Here is a 21,406-nt window from a genome sequence, read left to right as displayed (position 1 = left end):
CAGTTGTTGGGCTGGTTCATAGCAGGTGAATGTTCTTCTTAGAGAGATTTATGAAGAACTTAAAGGGGTTTGTTCGTCAAAAAGCTCGCCCCGAGGGTAGCATGGCTGAAGGATGGCTTGTATAGGAGTCTGTAGTTCTCATCAGTGAATTTTTAGTCTCAATTGATCCAAAGATTCCCCGAATGTGGACTACTGAGGTCAACATCAAGGTGATAGGGGATGAGCCAGAGAGACAAGGCATCGTTAGGAAGATGGACATCACAATGCGAGAAAAGGTTATGAGATTTTTCCTTCTTAACTCAGACATCATGCAAAAGTGGCTAGAGAGGTACAAAGGGGAAAAGCAACAACACTTGATACATGGCCTGCAATTCAAGCACAACCGTGCCACTAGAAACCTTCCTTTTCCAGATCATCTTTAGAAATTGCATGACTTTCGAACTGGGCGGTTTTTTTTTCAAGTTTCTTAATTGAGTGCCAAAAGCTCATGGGAATAACTAGGATCTGAATTTGAATCCGAGCTTGACTGAATCACAATTTCTTTACCTTTAGTTTTGTGCCGATTTACTAACCTTTGCTATTCGGAGCTCTATCCTCCTTGTCATGGTCTTCGATCTTCTTCAGGTTCATCATCGTAATCTGTCTCTTCGTTCTTCAGATAGTACATCAATGTTTGGTTGACCAAAGTTATTGTGTACTCAGCTTTATCGTCCAATTATGCTAAGTATTTTTGAATCAAAATAAAAACTAGAAAATTTCTCTTTCTGTGTTGGAGTTTTTTCACACTTAAAGAGAAGAAAATTAGGTTGGGAACCATCTATCTTTGTGTTGGAGTATATACTCACACTTGAAGATGGGTGTGTATTGTAAATAGTGATTATTTACTTTTGTGCTAGAGTAAAAGTGTTTACTTGCATCGAAGATAATCAATTGTTTCACTTAGATTAAGGTTTAGGAATTAAGAATATCTTTGAGTCGCTATGTTAGAGTGATATACTCACACATGGCAGAATGTTGACGAAGTTTCTAATTGAGGCTTCTTGACCGTACTTGATGCTTATCTTGTACAGTTATGAATGCTTCAACTATAATAATATTATCACCTTGTTGTTCTAGAGAAACTGCTCACACTTGCAAGTATACTTTCAATTAAAGTTTTCTGGCCATACTTAATGTTTATCTTGTACCGCTAGAAGTGCTTCTATTACAATGATGTTATCACCTTGTTGTGTTAGATTAGTTGCTCACACTCCCAAGAAGATATGCAATGATCAATACAATTTTTTTTAATCAATGTGATATGTAAACAATCATGATAATGTAGCTACAATCTAAAATTGACCGTTGATAATCAATGGCCATTGCGTTGAGTTATAGTATTATTCTCACATTTTGAGATGATTCGATCCAACAAAATATTGCTTAGGGTACAATTATTATCATTTGTAGGTGTAAAGTATTCAAAATTTATTCCAAATACCTAAACAATGAATTATATTCTCTTTTTGGATATGTACATAAATACAAAATTGTTGTTGGATATGATTGACTATGTACTTCCAATTTTTTGGCATAATGAATTAATAAATTGTATACTTCCCGTGTGATTACTAAAAAGGATCAATTTAAAAATTCCAATTGTCTATTTTTTATAGATCTCTTTTGTACATCGTGGTTTGTGGTCATGAGTGGATGGGTTTAAGCATGTATTGGTGGTACCACTATTTCACTTTTTGGGGTACCACCAAGAGACTACTTTGGAAAGGAATTTGTGATAAATACAAAAAATAAAAGGGGAATTTTAAAATGTTAATGGCCTTAGTAGTTGGAAGGGGTGTCTAAGTCATCATTCCAAGGTATGTGTGATGTGACTTGTCATAGGACAAGGTCGGCGTCAACTTTTTCCTGCGTGCCTGGTGATCTCTCTAAGCTTCAACACAAACGCTCGTCTCATTCACTATCACCTTTCTTCTATCAAACTGAGAATGTAAACCCTACTGCTGAGGTTTGTAGACATCTCATTCACTCTCGCCTCTTCTCTGGTGAATGGAGAAGGTTAACCTACTGCCATTTTGAACTACTGAGGTTTCCATGTCTGCATGTGCCGTTTTTCTGCTACTTTTGAAGTGAAGCTTTGCATGTATCATGAATATTGTAGCCCTTGGAGCTACAGGTATGCATGCAATTGTCTTTCTCCTCGTGCTCATAAGACATGCATCCTTTTTGCGAACAGAGGTCACCAGCCGTGCTCATAAACAATTTTCATGTCCCGTGTTTCCTATCTGCTTTACCAAAGTCAAGATTTGCATGCATCATACTGTAGCACTTGGAGTTGTAGGCATTAGTATTTCTCTGCGTGCTCATAAGCTAATCCTCTTCACAATACACTCAAGATGTAGCTGCAAGATAAAATCACCTACACGTGGTTTACCAAGGCACAAGATCAAGAAGGGCACAATGTAACCTGAACTTCAAGATCAAACCCCTAAAACCAATGATCTCACGACGCGAAGCAGTCCATCGAAAGTGGGGGTCAAGGCTCTACGTGGCACTCTGGAATGCGTTGCATCCATCTTGAAGCTTTCAATGAAGTCATAAAAAGGTATGCATGTGTATGTTTTGCATTGTTTTTTTCCATTGCTTTAGTGTTTGCAATGTTGGGCTTTCAACGAGCTCTGTTTTCTGGTGCTCGAAGCAGTGGAGTACCCGCGGCTATCAAGATATTTCTTCTCGACCGAGGAAGTGCATGAGGAGTACAGGATTAGCCTAGAGGAGAAGCTGCCTAAAGAGCTCATAGATAAAGATATCCCCGATGAGGAGTGGCTGAGTTTCTTCAGATGTTTGCACAAGAAAAGCACAAAGCTATTTCTCAACCATGTGAGGGATGAGTTTGTTGAGGAGTGCCCACTTTTGTACCAGAAGGTATATCAAGCAAACCCATCCAATGGTGAGTTGCTAGCAAAATTTGCAAGAGGTTTCATGTATGAGAGGTGTCAAACAATAGCCAGTGATCCGACTGGACATCAAATTTCATGGGCAAGGTTTGGTGGCAGTGTCCTTGAAAATTGCAAGATGCAGAAAGGGGTTTGGAGGGGAAGATCAACAAGTTTCGCACCGATTATGGCTTGACAGGTGTCATTCAAATAGAAGAATCTATCTATGAGACGGTGCCTTGTCATCAATACCGATAATGTCGGCGGAAAGCAAGCTGCAACCATTTCAGGCAGTAGAGATGCCAATGTATATTGAGCTGGTGCTTAGCATGGCGGGGGGACTTAGTGGCCAGGAGAATGAGCAAAAAAGGATGCTGGGCGAAGTGAAAGTGCAACTGCAGCAAAAGAGGGACCTGTGGCTTAGAAATGAAGGGCATTTTTTTGCTTTGAGTGACTTCTACAGGGAATTGGACAAACTAAACAAGGAGCTAGAGGTGCTCAAGACCTCACCTGATTCAGATCCACGGGAGGTAGACCGCAAAGAGGTAGAGGTCACAGCTATCACCAAGATGTTGTCCAAGTCAAGTGTCAATACTAATTCAGGGCGGCTTGAAGAAGATTTGAACTCCTTGCAGGTCAGCTTTGTGCTAAAAGTTCCTAGAAGTGCTTTGTGATAAATTCAAATTGCTCAATAGATAAAGAGAATGTGTTGACCAAGTGGTTGGAGTTAAGACTAGATATGCTTCATGTTATAAAGTGCTATGAGATAGGTCTAAATTTCTTACTTGAAGTAGGAATTGCTGACCAAGTGGTTAGAAAAGGCTTCATAGTGCTCACAAGTGCCTAGAAAGTGCTAATAAATTCCTTAAAAGCACCTAAAAGTGCTTTGAAGTGCTCAATGGTGCTTACAATATGCTTGAAAATGCTTGATAGGTGGTAAGAAAGTGTTTCAAAGTGGTGAAAGGGTCCTTCAAAGTACTTTGAAGTGCTTTGATATAGTTCTATACTACTTTCTAGGTGGTTATGAAGTTTTGACCAAGTGGTAAGTTCGGCTTTATGGTGCAAATAAAGGGGTAGCCAGGTGGTTAGAAAGTGCTCCACAATACTGAATGGTGCTTAGAAAGTACTTTAAAGTGCTTTCAAGTAACCAATCTGCAATCTAAAGAACTTTAACTGCTCACAAGGAGTAAAAGTGGTGTCTAGGTGGTAAGAAAGTGCTTTGAAGTGCTTACTGTTGATCAATAGGTGGTCAAAAAGTGATTTGAAATGATTTTTAGCTAAGAAAGTGGTCACCAAGTGCTTTGAGAGTGCTCTGATGAAAGTGCTTTGAAGTGCTTACTGTTGATCAATAAGTGGTCTGGAAGTTATTTGAAATGCTTTTTGGTACCAAGAAAGTGGTAAGCAGGTGCTTTGAAAGTTCTTTGGAAGTGGTAGCTAGGTTCTTAGAAAGGTGGTGACCAGGTGGTTAGAGAGTGCTCTGAAGTGCTCAATGGTGCTCAATAGGTGGTTAAAAAGTGCTAAACAAGTTAGAAAGCGTGAAGAAATGACTAGAAAGCATTTTGATAAGATTTGTCAAGCATTTTTTTATTTTCTTTGAATCCTTTAGAGGAAGTTGAATAGAAGCATTCAAGCTTGTGCACTTAAGTCCATTCAAGCATGAAATGATCTTACTCTCCACTGTTGTTTATGCTATGGTTGGCAAGAAAGGAATATGGCTTTGGAATTTGAATTAGAATCATTGATGTCTCAAAGAGCATTTATGGATACAACCATCAAATATATCCAAGAAACGGGTAGAGGCATCATTGTCCCCTCACCGCCAACTAAAGCCTTTGTTTTGAAACCGTTTGTGTGCATTGGGGGTGATTGTGTTGCATGTGGGAAACCCCTCTCAGCTAACCACATGGCAGGGTTCTTCTTGCTGGATGTCAACACAAATATCACCCATTTTGCTTTGTAGTTCTATGCGGCGCTATGACAGAGTGCACTCACCCATTGTGCACAGCAAAGATTCTAGAAATTGCCAAGTGCTCGGCACTTGGAATTGAGTACACAGAGGCGAAGGGTGGGTTCACTATACTTAGCTTCAATCCACTTGTCATGAGATTGGTCCCTTAACATGATTTTTTTCTTCACAGAAACCAATGCTTACAAAAGTTCTCATCTGCTTGAGCTTGACGAGAAAAACATAGAGCTATCTGAGGGTTTTCAGCATGGCAAGGCTGTTGTAAAAACTGGGGATAGAGTGGAGGACCCCGAGGCTGAACCCTTCATGGTTGAGAACCATGGCATGGAAACCATTTGACATGACTCCAGCAAGGTCTCAACCAACAACCAGAAAGGTAATGAAGTGCATACATGTGGTGTTTCATTTTTGTTCGAGAAGATTTAGGTTTTTTCCCCTAAACCTTATTGTGATCCCAGAGGATAAAGTGGAGGACGTAGAGAATGTGGAGACATTACTAGTAATTGTTGCAAATACCTTGAGGAAGAAATGCAAGTGACAGCAAGAGGAAGGAGTGCATCATCCAAATCCAAAGAAAAGTACCAATCAAGACCCAAAACCCGCGCACATCGGAAACTTTAAGTTCCATGTGCTTTTTGTGCTATTTACTTATTTTGAATATAAGATAATTTTTTCGTCTCATGGTGTCAATCTTCACTACAATTTACTGGGTGTGGTTTTTTGGGCCTTGTAGTAAAAATACAAGTGATTGGTAATGTTAGGCACCAGAATTATGCTCAAGAAGACGTGGGGCACTTTGATTGGGAGACACCCTTAGTAACTCAATTTCATGTCCCTCACCTTTCGGAGGATAATAGGCCTACCTTGATCATTAATATTAATGATCTGCTTATTGTCACTCCCGACAAGAGAGAGAGACCAAGCCCGCCTAATGTGGACATGCTACACTTTTGGAAGTTGAAGCAGGACAACAATTTGAACCACTATGTGCACCATTTTGTAGAGTGGTTTGTTCTTGGGGCTAGCCAGATTGTTGAAGTGTACTTCTGGAACACAAGCCCTTACTAGGACCTAGAAAAGAGGTTAAAATTGTGCTTGCCTCAGGCCTACAGGTATATGGATGGGTGGATTGCGAAGGAGGCATGCAGTAGAAGCTCATGGCTTGACGAGCAAGGGACACTTTTTGGAATGAGTTTCCACAATTAAGCAAACATAACACCCTCCTACTAGATGACAAATATCCCACGTGCTGCTTGAATGACGAAGACTCATATGTTATCTTGCCTTCTCTAGAGGACCAGACGAAAGACCAATGGGAGAGGTTTATGCGTAAATTGGATGCTAGAAGAAGAGGGTGGCAGACTCTTCGAAAAGTTGAATCTGTGAGGGAAAAATTATCAAGCGGCAAAGGAAAAGTGCTGCCTCCACCACCTCCACAAACACGTTATAAAAGGCCACATTCTGATCTCCAGTCTCAAGAGAAATCTTAAGAGTTGTGTACCTATGATCATCTATGTAAATACCCATGATGAGTTTCATAGTGTAACTCATGATGAGGACTTCCTTTTGTAAATTGGGGGAAAAACCGACATTGTATTGTGGAATTCAATATCGATTTCTAATATAGAAACATGATTTGCTATTCAATCGACCATTTTTTTGTGTGCCTTGCAAGATGTCTTATTATAAGTTGATTTTAAATTGTTTTAGAAGTTTTTCTTAGGGCTTTTGTAGAAGATAAACATGAGCGGTTAGTGGGAAGAAGTGCAAGCTATACGACTTATGAACTGTGGACCACATGCAAGTGGTTGACAACTATTTTCATTATGTAAACTGGTAGCCACAAGCAAGTGGTAAAGAACCACTTGAAAGTGGTTCTGAACCACCTCAAAAGGACTTTTGGACCACTTGCATTAGTTTTGAACCTTTTGCTAGTGGTTAAGATAGCTCTTTCTAGTGGTTAAGATAGCCTTTTGCCAGTGGTTAAGATAGCACTTGCTAGTGGTTTAGATAGCACTTGAAGGTGGTTTTGAACCACTTGCCAGAGGTTAGGAACCACTTGCTAGTGGTGAAGATAGCACTTGCTAGTGGTTTAGATAGCACTTGAATGTGGTTCTGAACCACTTGCCAGAGGTTAGGAAACACTTGCTAGTGGTGAAGATAACACTTTCTAGTGGTTAAGATAGCACTTGATAGTGATTCAGAACCACTCGCTAGTGGTTTAGATAGTACTTGCAGGTGGTCTATGAGATCGATACTACATATTCAACCAAATGGTTCTAAAGCACTTGTATAGGCCTTCTAGGTCACCTGCTAGGTCTTATCCTCCACTTGCAAGTTAATTGAAAGTGGTTTTGAAAAGGTTTTGAACCACTTGATAGTGGTTTAGTGAGCACTTGTATGTGGTCAATGATATCAAAACTACGTATATAAGGGTGCCTTGAAAATTTTTGGGTGGATTAAATGGCTTTAATTTTTTGTAAAATTTGGTTGAAGGTAGTTTAAAGAACTTGCAAGTGGATGGCAAGTTGTAAGATACATGTACTCAAAAGAATAAAAAAGTGTCAGAAACGCTTCAGCTTTTGGATAAGGAACATAAGTTTTTGAGGAACAGTTACAAGAAAGTGGTACCCAATTATACTTTATGAGGTCAACGTGTTTTAAATCAGCTTGCTATCAGAGGGCATGCTATTGTAGATGTGCTCATACATGGTATCACTCAAAGTGTAGACATTAGGCTCATTTCTCTCAGGATACAGAAAGAACTTAAGGCATCAAACTAGGTGCGAGTACATGGAAGTAGGAGGCCTATCATCTAATAATACATATCGATTGGAGCGTCCCACGAATTTATCGCAAAAGTGTCCCTCAACATAAAAGGATTTCTTCTTTATCTGATTGTGCCATGCATCCTTCTGAGTCGCGGTGGATAGCCTCTTCTCCATGCAACACCTCAATATATAAAAATCAGAGTCTTCCTCCTGAGTGTTGACTACAAATTTATCTCCAACTCGTAATGCATCTCTCAAATCATCGTGATGGCTAGCATACATAGGTGCATCGATCTCCTTGTCACTTGAAACATTTTCATCTATGTCAGCCTCTGTTGGTATGATCCTCAAGTACTGCCATGCTTCTACGTGAGCTTTGTTTGCACATCTTCTCCATTGACCATGCACACAAGCAAGACAGAAGCAGGACAAATTTAGACACCTTAGTGCAGTCGTATCTGTTTAAGAGAAAACATTCACACAATGCATTGAATGTGATTGACTGATTTTCTTGCAATCCCATTCTATATCTCTCAGCACATCACCCACCTTGATTTCCCAGAAGACCCTATCAACCTTGTTCGCGGATGACCAACTGTCTTTCCTATTGTTCATTAGGGTGAGGTAATTGACCACTGATGCTACATTATACAGAGGGTGTCCATCCACCTTCGATTGCTCATGGGTTAATGCCCTCTTTATGACTCCGCCAGCACCGTCATGTTGACCTTCTCCATGACCTGACCCAAAATAGTTGTGCATCATCTCAAGCCCAGTAAGCTGAGAAAACCTTGTAACAAAGAAGAAAGGCCGTCGTGCTTTGAATTGTGATGTAGCACCATCGGACCATACCCAGTGTTGCTTTAAACAAAAAAATGTGGTCCTTCAACCAACGATCATGCAAAATAAAGAAGCGTTGAATGAACAATGTGTCATGCACATTGTCATCAGATATATAAAAATGGAGAAATTTTATGATGTCGCCCATTGTCGAGCGCACATAGCAGATGTGGGCCAAAATGCTCACCTGACTAGAATACCAACGCATGGATTGGATCTCATTCTGAATTTTAAAACTGTAATTTTTTGCAAAGTCCACGACAAAGACAACGTCATTACTTGGAAAACTCCGTAGACACTCTTTAAATTGGTTTGCCTTCCATCTATAGATGTAGTTATGTTTGATAAACTTGGGCAGCTTGTCTTTCATGAATGAAATGAAAGTGGAGCACCCAACCTTCTGATAGCAAGATCTTTCCTTTTTGTGGTGCTGGTCATCTTCATGTATAGATTGTGTCTCCACACCAACAAAAAACCTTTGCAGCCATCTGAAAGTTGTTGTTGTGTACTTCAAGAGGACAACATTTGAGTTGTTTGGCATCGCGCTGATTGCATTTTCCCATCAAGTAGATGTGTAAATGAAACATGGAATTTTATGGTTTAGGACGCAGAAAGGACTCCCATAGTGTTGTGAGGCTCTCAAATGTTGACTTTGGAGCCACACATATACTTCCACTGACTGCAGGGTCACAAACATCACAAGCACAGTGACAAGATGCTCCATGTACTCCAAACCTACCTTGATGCATTTAATTGAAAGCATCTTTCAAGTAGATAGCTTGCACATGATATTTGCAGTATAGCAGGTATTGCGGTCTCACAATTTTCGAACCAAAAAGGGCTTTAAATTCTCAAAGCATATTAGCAAAATGCGCACCGTCAGATGCATTTCTTGAAACCGCTTGTAAAATTCCACCCGCACAAAAAATCAAGCAATAAAGAGATAATGTGACAACAAATAACCAGAAGGTTTGGTACCATCACCTACAAGTTATAACACCCACTTTCGTGTTTGTGAAAGCACATAAGAGGAACATTTACCACTAAGAAGTTGTTTTGCATGTTTGAAAGGGGCTTTAAACTTCTTGAAACCACCTGAAGCACTCTAAGCCACGTGAAGATGATTTAAAAATGTCATCAAACCACTTTCAATTACCTTCAGGTGGTTTGAAATATTCCAAGTGCTTACATAGGTTCCCACTCAAACTCTTTAAACCACCTATAGGTGATTGAAGGTGGTTAAATCAACCACTTTCAAGTGGTTTGTTTACCACTTTCAATCACCTTCAGTTGGATAACACCCAAATCTTGGGTTTTTAAGAGCACTCAAGAGGAACATTAACCACTTAGAAGTGGTTTTGCATGTTTGAAAGTGGCTTTGAACTACTTGAAACCACTTGAAGCACTTAAAACCACCTAACGGTGTTTGAAATAGTTTCTCAAACCACTTTCAAGTGGTTTGATGACTACATTTAGGTGGTTTTAAGTGCTTACATAGGTTTTCACTTGAGCACTTGGCAGATTTCAAACCACCTAAAGCACTTAAAACCACCTAAATGTGATTGAAAAGGGTCATCAAACCACTTTCAATCATCCTCAATTGGATTGAAATCTTCAAAGTTCTCACCCAAGCACTTAGCAGATTTCAAACCATGTGAAGCACTTAAAACCACCTAAAAAGATTGAAAGTGTTCATTAAGTGGTTTATTTTTCACTGTCTATCACCTTCATGTGGTTTGAAAACTTCCAAGCGCTTACATAGGTACTCAAGTAAGCACTTGGCGGATTGCAAGTGATTTTTTAAATACTTTAAAGTGGTGACATACTATTTCAGCACTTTGCAAAGTACAAGCTTCCACACTTAGGTGGTTAAAAGCAGTATTTTAGGTACTTTAATCACTATCAGTACTTTAATTGCTTTGCAAAGTACTTGAAGGGGGATCAACCAATTTTTGATTGTGTCCTCAGTTCTCAGAGGTTTTTTACAATTTGACAGTGGTTCACACAACTTGAAAGTGGTGAATAGTGGTCACTATACTACTTGACAGTGGTTTTTTAGAGTTTGATTGTGATTGTAACAGCTTGACAGTGGTGAACATTGGTCAATATACTACTTGGAAGTGGTTGATATTACTTGAGGTTGATCCATCATTTTCCAAAAACCAAACACAACCTCCTTAAGGTCCTCTATGATGTTTGTAGAACGATGAGCTTGCTGTTGACATGCTAAGACTGTAAAAGGACAAGGACTGTTCTCATCCTCTAAATGGAGTCGTGCATTCGCAAAACCGATGTTTCTTCTGTGTAAGCCCAACGACTTTGCAAGTGATCTATCCGTAAAAGGACATGCATCTACTTTGTCCCTTGAATTAATGCATGCCTTCACTATTGCTCTCTTGAAAAACATTTCTGTGGATGAATGTGGGACCATAACTTCTCACAAGGTGTTGCAAGTGTTGGAAATAATTTCTCTCTCTACAGAATGTGCTAAGTTTTGCAGGTTGCAAAATATTGGATGTTGAGTAATTGTTCAAAACTCTCTCCTTGGAGTTTGGTTGTCAATCCTTGCGTCTCCTCTTCCGAGCACCTTGACATGGCACGAATAATCTTCCTTTTTTGCTTCTCATCGAGCTAGACATCCTTCCGCTTGTTAGCACAGAAATTATTCCGCCTTTGCCTCTCTCTTGGTTCCCTTTCCGTTACCGCCGAGTAATTGTGTAAGCAACCTGTGAACTCCTCAAGAAACTCTGCTTGACTGTGTACTAGTGGGCACGGAGCCGGATCAAGAAAAATTGAAGAGAAAGATCTCAACTCATGAACATACATCATGAAGAGCCCAAGCATCAACAAGACCAAACATGTCACAGACACTCACACACATCTAACTAGCGAGAAGGCTCCATCCTGAGAGAGAGAGAGAGAGAGAGAGAGAGAGAGAGAGAGAGAGAGAGAGAGAGAGAGAGAGAGAGAGAGAGAGAGAGAGAGAGAGAGAGAGAGAGAGAGAGAGAGAGAGAGAGAGAAATAGATGGAGAACTAAGAACACACAGCAGAGAACCACCCGCAGAGGAAAGAAAGGGAATGTGATCCAAAAATTCCGTGCAAAGAGGGAGAGAAAGGTGTTGTTATCTATGCAAAAACCATGCATAGAGAATACCCTAAACCTATATGCTTTGTGCCCACGTAGAGAAGGAGACATAGGGGGTGCTCGTACGTCCAACACGTCCAAGAACTATAGGGGGTGATAAAAAATGCATACCCCTCTTTTTGAAAAAATTCCCCCCATCTTCATTACTCATCATTGAGTTTCCTCCCCCAAAAATCAAATGTAGACTCAAAAGTTCCCTAAAACTACTTTAAAAAGGAGTGTCCAAGACAACCCTTTTTGAGCGGAATTCCTCTAATCCTTGTTTCCAGAGTGAAGTAAACAGTTCACCATCCTTCAAAGTAGGTTCATCTAGTAATGCATCTAATTCAAGGAGAAATTGTACTCATTAGGAAGGGAATGGGGTCTAAGGGGACTCTTTATTTTCCATGGGATTAAAAAAGGAGATTATGGAAAGGGCAAATGGGTGAATGCCATGTGGACTGAAATGGTGGGTATGGCAGGGCCTAAAAGTAAGTGGTCAAACTTTTACTCGTTAATAAAAGATAAAGAGAAAATTTCTTTTAAATTCAAAAAACTAAACTTTTCTCTAAATAGTTGAGTAAAATCCAATCCTTTCTCTCTCTAGTGGCTGCCAGTTTCTCCCTCCCTCTCTCCTAAAAGAGGGTCCCTCCAAAAATGTGTTGATCATTCCCTCCCTCTCTCTCTACTGTCCCATCTCTCACTTCTTAACCTAGTAGAATGTCTAACTTTGCCGATAATTTTGCCGGTTTAATTGCCTAGTCTTGATTTTATTGATAAAATTGTTGGCTATTGAATTGATGTGATTTTATTTGGCTGCACTATTCCCCCATGTGGGAGGAATTTAAGAAATTTTTTGGGTATTTTTTGCAATTTTTTGGTAAATTCTTGCTAATTTTTACATTAATTTTCGGCCTATTTTTGGCATTTCTAGACGATTGGAAATTTAAAAAAAAAATGATAAAAAGTCGGGATCGACTTTGATTCCGTGCCTTGCGGCGCATAAAACTCCTCGTCGGATAGACCTTCACGGTCTCTTGGGACAGTTTCCTATGACATTAAAAAAATATTCTTCTTTCTGTCTCCCGCGCTCGTTCCGTGTGAACACCCCTCACCCTCTCTCTCTTCTCTAACTCCCCTCTCTCCAGTGTCAAAAAAAAAACGGGGTAAAATGTATTTTGACCGGCTAAAATCCTAAAATCCCATTAGATATTGAGCTTGCCTTGAAGAAAACTGGGCAATTTTCACAAGTTTTGGTGTAATTACCGGCAAAAGCCTCAAATTTCGACCTAAAAACGAGGTAAAATGTATTTTAACCGGCTAAAATCCTAAAATCCCATTAGATATTGAGCTTGCCTTGAAGAAAACTGGGCAATTTTCACAAGTTTTAGTGTAATTACCGGCAAAAGCCTCAAATTTCGACCTAAAAACAGGGAGAAATTCAAGTTGGCCCTTATTTTTGTCGATGTTTAGGAAAAATGTTTTTTTTGTAGCCCTGGCGTGAACCTCTCTCTCTAACTCTCTAACTCTTTCTCCTCCCTCTAACTCTCTCCCGAGTCGGAGTCCCTCCTTAGCTCCTATAGGCCAAGCCTTTGTGGCGTACTCTCTCTCCCTCTCTTGCGCTGACACGGGCCATGTGCACTCTCTCTCTCTTTCTGCCCAAGTCAACAACGCGCCTTTCTGCGGCTCTCCCCAAGTCAACAACGTGCGTCTTCTCTGCCCACTAGTTGCACGCCAGAGTCGGTCGCGGACCCCGCCCGGACTGCACGGGCCCTGCTGCTCTCTGTCACCCCAAACGGCGCGCTGTCAACCAGCTGTCAGCCCTTCTCGAAGTTAAAGCAGTCAACTGACAGGTAAGTCCAGGTAAATCAAAAATCAAATAAGAATAAAAATCAAGATAAAAAATAAAACAATTTTAAAAATCCAATAAAATTTTAAAAAAGGGGATTAGAAAATTCACATAAAAATAAAAATTTCATAGAAAAACAAAAAAATCACAGAAATATAAAAAACACAAAGAAAATAATTTATTTTTTTAAAGTACAAAAATTATAGAAAACTCACAAAAATTCATAAAATATCATAAACTAATCGAAAAAATAAAAAAAATTATAAAATCTTCAAAAAATCATAATTTTTTTAGAAAATCACCAGAAAAATTATAAAAAATCAAAACTTTCCTAAATAAATCGTAAAAAATCATAAAAAGACCAAAAATTTTAGAAAATTCAAAATCTCACAAATGATTAGAAAAAATAAAAAGAGAGTGGTCGTAAGCACATAAATAGTCCAGAAAAAGCAAGGAAGTGCTAGAAAAAGATAGAACAAGCCCAAAAATAATACCCGAAAAAGCAAAAAGCAAAGCTAGAGTGTGTACTGCGCACACCGCAAAAAGAGCAGCAAACTATGCCAAAGTGAACCAAATCAGCAGAAGAAAAGCGAGAAATCGACTAACTCACAGCCGATTGAGCGGCATTCAAATTTCCAAAATTCTACATGCTAGAAATTGGCTAGTGCGAGTATTGCACTGTAAATTATCTTCCAATTGGACTAACAGGCACAAATCACGGTGGATTGCAGATTAATCTGTTAAAGGCCCAGTTTTTCATCGTTTCAAAAGGTTGCAATTAATTTTGACACTGTCGAGCTAGAGTTAATCAACTCTTATGAGTATGAAGAGCACTCAACTGCAAAAGTGCTTTGGCTAAAGCTGTTTAATCAAAACCGAGCAAGAGAAATTCTGCTAATCAATACCAAAATCTGCTACGAGACAGTTTTTACAGAACAAGCCCACATGGACTCAAACCGAACAAGAGAATTCAAGTATAGCAGAGCATGCTAGTAGTGGTGGCAACACATGCACAACTGCAGACGACCAGATTCTTCAATTATATGGCTACAATGGAGATAAATTTTTATATGCAGATTCAGAAGGCCATAGATGCTTGATGAGCATTAAAAGCAACACAAGAGCCAAGATCCTATTGATCAGACTAAAGCCAGATTCAGAAAACTCCTAGATGTTCACAGACTTCAGTGAAGCCAGGTATTGCAAGCTCAAAGATGAAGTGCAGAAAGTCAACCCAAGTGTTTATCTAGAAACCTGCACAAGCTTGCAAAGCATCCATTTGGTGCATATGCAACCAAGGTCATTGTACATGGATTACAATGGTCATATCTATAATCGAGAACCAAATTGTAAGATCAAACAGATCAACCAATAGAAGCCAATCTAATTGGAGAACCAAACCAAAGACGGTACAAAGGTCAAGATGAAGCAGTCTATAGCTTGATGCTTAGTGTTCTGAAAAAAGATGCGGACAACTTGGCAAGCATACAAGCTGAAACTTCTCAGCAAGATGTTGACATGACATAACCAATTGAAATACCACCAATCATGGTGTATTGCTCAGATTGTGGACGAAATGGTGGACATTTTTATGAAGAGTGTCCAAGAAATCCTAACAATAGGGACATATCAATTTCCAAGCAAGTTACAGAGAAAATTGGAAATATGAATCTCGATGTAAGTGCATCTAACTTGTCATTTTTAATGCAATCGGATGATTTTGCATTACCATTAGAAGCACCAATAATAGCACTGCAAGTTCAAAATCGGTATGAAGATACACAGACACCTGAAAAGCCTAAAATTGATTCTTTGAATAAAAAATTCTTGCATGAATTTAGTAAAGGTATCGAGATACCACCGAAGGTTGAAAAGACTGTTAAATTTGCAAATGATTCTGCATCCACTGCCACAAGTGTGCAATTATTCACGAGTCTAAGGGACAGATCAAACAGAATGTTGTTAGCTTTGTATGGCACACATAATTTATATGCACACTATGTAGACCAAAAAGGAAAACTATACAAAAAGGATCAACCAGTGTTTGAACGACCCACATACCAGCTCATATAAGTGCGTCCAATGATAGATCAGAAAGGATGGTTCATTTCAAAGGAAATAATCTATTATAGTCCATCCTCTCTAGAGTTGAAGAATATTACCTGAGTGAACCTAGAAATCTATTCAGAACTAAACTCTCCTCCATCGAAAATCAAGCTTCGATGTTGTGACCAAATGAGCATATACTTTGACCAAAACAGTCGTAGATATAGACGAGAGTCTAGCATCTATGATTCCTTGGGTCCTGAAACCACAGAAGCCCATATCATAGGAGACCCATGGGATAAACAATATCACAAAAAAGATAATGCTATCTACAGCTTCACTTGGGGAATAATTTGTCATGTTTCACAGAGATACATAGGAAACTATTTTTAGTTGGTTTACAAATGCCAAACATCAACAGTGCTACCCAAAGTGTACCTTCAGAGTCCCAAAAGGTGAGAATAAACCAGAGCCAAACAATTTTGGACTCTTACAATGAAGCAGGCTATAGTGATCACCCTAGGAAGGGGGGAGTTGTAAATTCATCAAGCTTAGCTTATGTACTAGGAAATGTTACACCAGTTAGAAGCCCTAGAGACTCTAGTCAACAGACCCCTTCAAGACAGAAACCACTGAAAGATTATATGGTTGTTGGAAGTTTCCGATTGACCCAGACCATCAAAATCTGCAGACAAATGCTTATATGAAAATCATCAAGGACAAAAGTTTCAATTGATCTCCATAAGTCAAAGTCAAAATCTAACAAGTACAATAGTGTTCAAACAGTTACATGTAATCAAGCTCACATATGCATATCAAGATGCACATGGTAACGAATATCAGCAAGATCATGACCTTGTATAAGGCCCTTATGGATGGTTGCGACTGAAGTCAAAGACTATCTGAGGATGATGCAAAGCCTCAAGATTCTAGAACAGGTGATAAAAAAGCCAGAATCAAAGGGAGATAAAGTCCAGAAAGCTACACAAAGGTCACCACCAAAATCTCCTCCAAAGAGACAGATTCTACCAGAAAGTACAATGGATCTATTAAGATCAAGAGTTACTCAGATGCAGGTGGACAATGCTCAACAATTGCAAGCAAAAGGTGCAATATTACAGCCAATGGAGTCAACATTGATTGAAGCAGGTGGTCAAAGAAAAGAAAATGCAGATAAAGTTCAACCAAAGGACACAGCCACAACAAAAGCAGTTAATTTAGACACAAATCGTGAGACGATCAAGTGCAACATTATTGGTGAATAAGAAAAGCTATCAAGAGAAGTAAAGCTAGATTTCCAGTTAGACAAGAACTTCATGTCTTTTCTCATGTGGAAAATATGTGGCCAACCACAGTTGGAAGATGCTCCTAAATTTGTGAGCATATCTGGAGACAAACGAGCAGAATACTGGGGAATCATCTCCACCACCATTGAAGTAAGTTCACAGATCATCATAGCTCAATTCCACGTGATCATAGGAGCCAGAAGTTAAGAAGAAGGAGGTTGTAGGCAACCAAGAAGCAATAGGAAGTCCAAAGATAAATCACTCATCGCTAGCTGAAGCAGCCAATGTAAGTCAGAGTGGAACACAAGGTCTCAAGTCACTCTCCATAGAGACACAGTTAGATCAAGATCCCGGGGGATTCACTCTATATAAAAATGGGATGCTACCTGCGAGCAGACAACTTTGATAAAACCCCTATATATGACTTATATTAGGGAATATGACCCCCCTTTCTACACTTATACGACAATCAATGAAGAAAACTAGCATACCCCTATCTTACATATAAAATTTAGGTCTCATATGATCTAATTACTGAATAAATGTAGTCAAAGAGTGTGTAGCATAGTGACTGGCAACTTACTAAGGAACCACTTCTGTTGATAACTAGATGTACTCTCAATGTGTCTTAGTTTAACTTTCAAATTATGTGCCGATCAACCTGCACTCTAGCTACTTGTCCAATTTTGACCCATCCAAAGATGGTATAAATCAACACTTGACCTACTCCAAATCAACCCTTATCTATGACCGGCTTGATAAAAAATTGAATGTGTGACCTCATAAAAACTTTCCCAAAATTCATCCGAGTTCTAGTGCACACCAGTGACCAATCATTACAAGTAATCAACCCGGGTCAGTCCCCCCTTCCCCCCCCCCATAGGTATGATACCCCCCTCCCTTATTTTTAAGCTTGGGAGATAAATTATTGAGGGCCTGCCCCTAACTTATACGCTTATGTAACTTGTAAAAAAAACCCCCTCCCTTGCACTTACGTGGTGCGGTATGTTTTCCATGGTGAATCCCCCGGGATCAAGATGGGACCGCGAAAGAAGCAGGACAAAAATCTTCAATAGATCCAACAAAGAGAATAGCTATAGTCCTCAACAGTAGAAAAGGAGCAAGTGTTAGATGCAATTCTCTACTGGATAAAGAAGCAAAGTGCAATATGGTTGTAGATAACATTCAGAGCATTCTAGAGATTACTCAAGGCAAGACAAGTAACAGAAAAATAATTCGTAAGGCTATAAGTCAAGAAGAAATGGTTGCTACCCTTAGCATCCAAAATCATGAAGAACAGGTAAAGTTTTAGGTGAAGCATTCAAAAAAATCCTTGCAGATGTCATCCTTGGACATCAGTGGGCTAGACCAACAAAAGGCCTACACAGAAGATAAAATGCTAATACTCTCTTTTCCAAGAGGTAGCAAGCAACATTTACAGGTATCGTTACTACTAGATTTAGAGTTACAGAAGTCACGAGGATCGAAGACAAATCTTGTAGACAAAGGTAAAGCTAAAGTGGAACTTCCACCGATTAGCAAAGAAGGTGTGACATCATATGCCTCTACATCAAAGAACCCTCATGGATCGGATTCTTCAAGCAATTCAAGATTTCAAAACTTCACGTCAATTGTTGACCCAACTAAAACCTCAAAGGGGACACACACAAAAGCAAAGATATTTCAGCGAAAATACTCAAGAAAGCAAAGGAAAGTCAAGCAAGTGTTTCTTTCGAGCAGTTTAGTCAAAGTCAATGATCCGGTTTGGATCAAAGACCATAAATCAACACAGAAAGACAAACACATGGGATGGATAGCATCACAATGGAGCTTAAAAGGACAAGAGTACTATAGAGGTAACAGACAGATATGGGTACCAAAACTGCATGTTAGAGCATATGAAGTTACTTCAAGTCCCTCCCAAGAAAGAAGGGCTACAAGGTATCAACCTCGACAATATCCTAGGATACCTAAGAAGCAGGTATACAACAGAACAACATCAAAAGATGCTAAAGTCAACCAGACCTCTCAAGGGGATACAAAAAAAAGATGGATCTCAAAGAATCTTCCTCTTAACCAAGGATTCTACACATGCTATCAAATTTGGCTACCAGTCAACCACAAGCCAACTGTAGCTACACCGGACCTGCATGAAGATCTCAAAAATTCATCAAGACCTAGAGCAAGTCAAAGTCAACAAAGGAGGTACAAAGGTCATCAAGAGATTTGGATTCGTAAGTCTTCCAATGCTTCGGGTCAAAAGCCAGATGGCGACAAACAAGAGATGCCTACAACAACATCAAAGACTTCTTACAGGCCCAATTGGAGAATCAAGCAGATAATGGAGTCTTCACATCAACGAAGGACAACCCAACCAATGCGAATGCAGATTCTAAGGTGATAAAACAGGTATGGCAAAAGAAACCTTCAATGCCAACTTGGTCCTTCACTAATCCTCTTTTTGAGGATTCAAGCTTACTTTTACCTGAAGAAATGTTTGTAGTAAGCACAAGAATGTAAAAATTCAAGTCGCCAGGGTACAAAAAACACTCTTTGGCATAGTTAGAGTCAGGCTGCTGAGCCATAAATTGAGCAAAGCATTAGTCCCAAAGCTTCAAGTCCTATTAAACTCTGTGCTAAGAGTAGTGAATATTAGGATTACACTCAATCTGGAAGTGTTGAGCATATCTAAGTCATGTTGCTCATGCTGGATGAGATGAGCATAAGAGTAGAAGTCTATTAACTTGCAACTGGTGGAGTGTCGTAGAGTCCAACACTCACGCACAGTGCACAGTAAGATGAGAGCACATATCCTTGTCAACAAAAATCATTCTTAAAGGGGTGCTAGCTTACAAAGCCATGTCATATTCTTTTATAGATACATCATCTTTGTGAAGAACCCCTCAAAATCTTTCTTGCACAGGCATATCATTTCCCATGAATTTCTGTGTGTATACATAAATAGGATGTCCCATCATTGGACATATCTATGAAGGTATGGGATGTCCCATCCTTGGACATATCTATGAAGGTATGGGATGTAGTATGATGCAATGTCTGCATAGAGATGCTAAGGTTGCATCTCTACTCTCAAAGTTTAGAATTCTGCTTAGCCTTAAGGGGTGAACTCTTCTCATGCATTAGACACTCTTTTTTGCTTCCACCTATGCACCTTGAGTGGACTACAACAGGCAAACCAATGTTCTATCATGCTACCCTTTCATATTTGCTGCCTTTTTGATTCCATATCTATCAAAAAATAATCCCTTGAGTACTTTAATAATATTTTTCATGTTAATAAGTACTCCAATAATGTGCGTATCCCAAAGGCATTTTTTCCCACTCGGTTTTTTTCCCTTTGTTCATCCAGGTATTAAATCCTAATTTAGAACCTCATCATTCTACTTTCCTTGTACATACTTTTCATAAATAAACAACAGCCTCATCATTATGCTATTACAATGGACAAATGTAAACATCAGGATATTCGGACCAACGAAGATGCTGCAACAAAGTGACCCTCATCAACAAATTCAACGACAAATGAAGACAATCAGCCCATCAACAACCGGCCCATCAACAACCAATCAAAACCTTCCCTTGCCTCCAATAGTGCCCAAGGATGGGCACTAAAATTGGAAGGGGGGAACGTTAACTGAGTCAACGGCAGTTAGCAGAAGCTACTAAAGATGAAAGACGTATGAATACACATCGAAGATCAAAGTGAAGAAGCAGTAAAGATTGGAGTTACACATTTTCCACATTTTCCCAAAATGGTCACGTATTGTAAATTCCCGATTTATTTCAAACGATTGTAATATTTCTAATGTGTTACGGGCTCAATGGGTGGTCCAAGATGTAAAGAATAGGTCAGTTACCGTGCCTAGGTTGCAGATTCAGTAAGTGGTGGAGCCCTAAAGGCCTTGGGCGCCCGGACATTGCACATTTTCACCCTAGGTACATAAGGCAGTGCGTATAAGAAATTAGGGTTCTCAAGCTCATTTGTTGAGAGCACTCTTTGGTGAGATCTCTTGAGGTGTGTGGCTATGGAGTTCTTGAGCTTCTCCATGCTCATGAGACTTGATTAACACTAATCAATGATTCATTCTCTTTCACTATGCCTCTCTCATGCTTCTTATGATTGCCTATGATGCTTAAATTAAATAGATCTTAACTAATTAGTGGTTAATCCCTCTCTAATCTTGTGTGATTGCCCTCTTTTGCTTGTGTGTGCATGTTGGTTTGATTGGAGTGTGGTGCTTGATAGATCTATGTGTGTGTGCTTGTGATTAGTGTGTTGCATGTGTGCGTCTTGCAATCATAGTGTGTGTGATTGGGTTGATAGTAGATACTTGCTCATGTCAATTTTTGATTGATTAATGAGGTTCAGGTTGCTAATTATTTGCTAAAATAATGTGTGTAACACAAATTGACCTACACTTTGCACCTAAATTGATACACTTGGAATGAAATTGATAGTCAAATTGTGACTAACGAACTTTGTGTGTATCCAAATAATGCTTAATTATCATCAAGAATTCATGTGTGTGCATAAAAATCATTGTGTGTGTGCATGCACCAAAGAGGGAAA

This window comes from Adiantum capillus-veneris, chromosome 16, assembly GCF_014529385.1.
Source record: "Adiantum capillus-veneris isolate H3 chromosome 16, ASM1452938v2, whole genome shotgun sequence".
Taxonomy (NCBI): Eukaryota; Viridiplantae; Streptophyta; class Polypodiopsida; order Polypodiales; family Pteridaceae; genus Adiantum; species Adiantum capillus-veneris.
Note: the sequence above shows the minus strand (reverse complement) of the source record.